The following is a 3548-nucleotide window of genomic DNA, read 5'->3' as shown; positions in this document are numbered from 1 at the left end:
GGAGCATGACCATAAAACATATCACTCATATAAATAGAACAACCATTATTCTCTGACTTAAATGAGTAGCCGTCTCGCATTAAGCAAGACCCTGATACAATGTTCATGCTTAAAGCTGGTACTAAATAACAATTATTAAGGTTTAAAACTAATCCCGACGGTAGATGTAGAGGTAGCATGCCGACGGCGATCACATCGACCTTTGAACCATTCCCGACGCGCATCGTCACCTCGTCCTTGGCCAGTCTCCGCTTATTCCGCAGTTCCTGCTTTGAGTTGCAAATGTGAGCAACAGCACCGGTATCAAATACCCAGGAGCTACTACGAGCGCTGGTAAGGTACACATCAATAACATGTATATCACATATACCTTTAACGTTGCCGGCCTTCTTGTCCGCTAAGTATTTGGGGCAGTTCCGCTTCCAGTGACCTTTTCCCTTGCAGTAGAAGCACTCAGTCTCAGGCTTGGGTCCGTTCTTTTTCTTCTTCCCGGCATCTGTCTTACCGGGCGCGGCAACAGCTTTGCCGTCTTTCTTGAAGTTCTTCTTACCCCTGCCTTTCTTGAAACTAGTGGTCTTGTTGACCATCAACACTTGATGCTCCTTCTTGATTTCTACTTCTGCAGACTTGAGCATCGAGTACAACTCGGGAATGGTTTTCTCCATCCCTTGCATGTTGTAGTTAAGCACAAAGCCTTTGTAGCTTGGTGGGAGAGACTGGAGGATTCTGTCAATGACAGCATCATCCGGAAGTTCGACTCCAAGTGAAGTCAGACGACCGTGTAACCCAGAAATTTTGAGTATGTGCTCACTGACAGAACTGTTCTCCTCCATCTTACAGCTGAAGAACTTGTCAGAGACTTCATATCTCTCGACACGGGCATGAGCTTGAAAAACTAGCTTCAGCTCTTGGAACATCTCATATGCCCCGTGTTGCTCAAAACGTCTTTGGAGCCCCGTTTCTAAAATGTATAACATGCCACACCTGACCAGAGAGTAGTCATCACTTCGCGCTTGCCAGACGTTTAGAACGTCCTGGGCTGCTGCGGGAGCGGGAGGGTCACCTAGCGGCGCATTAAGGACATAAGCCCTTTTAGCTGCTTCAAGGATGAGCTTCAGGTTGCGAACCCAGTCCGCATAGTTGCTACCATCATCTTTCAGCTTGTTTTTCTCTAGGAATGCGTTGAAGTTGAGGTTGACGTTGGACATCTACAATATTTATAAAGACAACTTTTAGACTAAGTTCATGACAATTAAGTTCATTTCATCAAATTAAGTATGAACTTCCACTTAAATCGACATCCCTCTAGTCATCTAAGTGATACATGATCCATGTTGACTAACCCGTGTCAGATCATCACGTGAGACGGACTAGTCACCATGGTGAGCAACTTCATGCTGATCGTATTCAACCATACGACTCATGTTCGACCTTTCGGTCTCTTGTATTTGAGGTCATGTCTGTACATGCTAAGCTCGTCGAGTCAACCTAAGTGTTTCGCGTGTGTAAATCTGGCTTACACCCGTTGTATGCGAACGTTAGAATCCATCACACCCGATCATCACGTGGTGCTTCGAGACAACGAACCTTCGCAACGGTGCACACTTAGGGGAATACGTTCTCGAAATTTTAAGAGGGATCATCTTATTATGCTACCGTCGTTTTAAGCAATAAGATGTAAAACATGATAAACATCACAATGCAATCATATAGTGACATGATATGGCCATTATCATCTTTGCTCATTCGATCTCCATCTTCAGGCATCGCATGATCATCATCGTCACCGGCGTGACACCATGATCTCCATCATCATGATCTCCATCATCATGATCTCCATCATCGTGTCTTCGTGAAGTCGTCACGCCAACTACTACTATCACTACTACTATGAGGGTGTTTGGTTGGGCTTCTAGCCAGCTTTCTTCTACCGGCTTCTAAGCCAAAAGATCCTATTTAGGGGCTTCGGGCTGCAGCTGTGGCTTTCGGCCTTGTCACAGCCGGAGCCGAAAGCCACAGCTGCAGCCGGAAGCCCCTAAATAGGAGCTTTTGGCTTCGAAGCCGGAAGCCGGAAGCTGGGTGGAAGCCCAACCAAACACCCCCTATGGCTAACCGTTAGCAATGAAGTAAAAGTAGTAAGCACATGGCGTTGCATCTCATACAATAAATTAAGACAACTCCTATGGCTCCTGCCGGTTGTCATACTCATCGACATGCAAGTCGTGAAACCTATTACAATAACATGATCATCTCATACATCATACATGCAACATCACAACTTTGGCCATATCACATCACATGCCAAACCCTGCAAAAACAAGTTAGACGTCCTCTAATTGTTGTTGCAAGTTTTACGTGGCTGATTTGGGTTTCTAGCAAGAACGCCTTCTTACCTATGTGACATCCACAACGATGATATGCCAAAGCTATTTACCCTTCATAAGGATCCTTTTCATCAAATCCAATCCGACTAGAGTAGGAGAGACAGACACCCGCTAGCCACCTTTATGCACGATGTGCATGTCTGTCGGTGGAACCATTCTCACGTAAGCGTACGTGTAAGGTCGGTCCGGGCCGCTTCATCCCACAATACCGCCGGAAAAGAATAAGACTAGTAATGGCAAGAAAATTGACGAACCATCGCCCACAACTTTTGTGTTCTACTCGTGCATAGAATCTACGCATAGAAAACCTGGTTCGGATACCACTGTTGGGTAACGTAGCATAAATTCTAAAAAATTCCTACGCATGTTCAGATCTTCCTATGGAGAGACCAGCAACCAGAGAGGGGTAAGAGCATCTTCGTACCTTTGAAGATCGCTAAGCGGAAGCGTTGCTAGAACGCGGTTGCTGGAGTCGTACTCGCAGCGATTCTGATCTAGTGCCGAACAACGGCACCTCCGCGTTCAACACACGTGCAGCCCGGTGACGTCTCCCGCACCTTGATCCAGCAAGGAGGAGGGAGAGGTTGGGGAAGAAGACCAGCAACACGACGGCGTGGTGTTGGTGGAGAGGCGAGGTCTCCCGGCAGGGCTTCGCCAAGCGCCGGCACAGAGGAGGAGGAAGAAGTGCAGGGCTGCGTCGCGGGAGAGGGAAAACCGTCTCCTCCAAAGGCCAGAAGTGCCCACTATATATAGGGGAAGGGGAGAGGGGGTGCCACCCCTAGGGTTCCCACCCTAGGGGGTGCGGCAGCCCTCCCAGAAGGGGGGTGTGGCGGCCAGGGCAAGGAGGAGGGGTGGCGCACCCCTCTGGTGGGCTTAAGGCCCACCTAAGTTAGGGTTCCCCCCCTTCCCCTTTTTTCTGGTGCACATGGGCTGGGTGGGGGGCGCACCAGCCCACTTAGGGGCTGGTTCCCTTCCCTACTTAGCCCATCTAGCCTCCCGGGGTCGTCACCCCCCTTCGGTGGTCCCCCGGGACCACCTCCGGTGGTCCCGATGGTCCCGGTACGTTACCGGTGATGCCCGAAACACTTCCGGTGTCCGAAACCATCCGTCCTATATATAAATCTTTACCTCCGGACCATTGCGGAGCTCCTCGTGACGTCCGGG

The sequence above is a fragment of the Hordeum vulgare genome, chromosome 3H, assembly GCF_904849725.1.
Source record: "Hordeum vulgare subsp. vulgare chromosome 3H, MorexV3_pseudomolecules_assembly, whole genome shotgun sequence".
NCBI classification, from domain to species: Eukaryota; Viridiplantae; Streptophyta; class Magnoliopsida; order Poales; family Poaceae; genus Hordeum; species Hordeum vulgare.
This window is presented reverse-complemented; position numbering follows the sequence as displayed.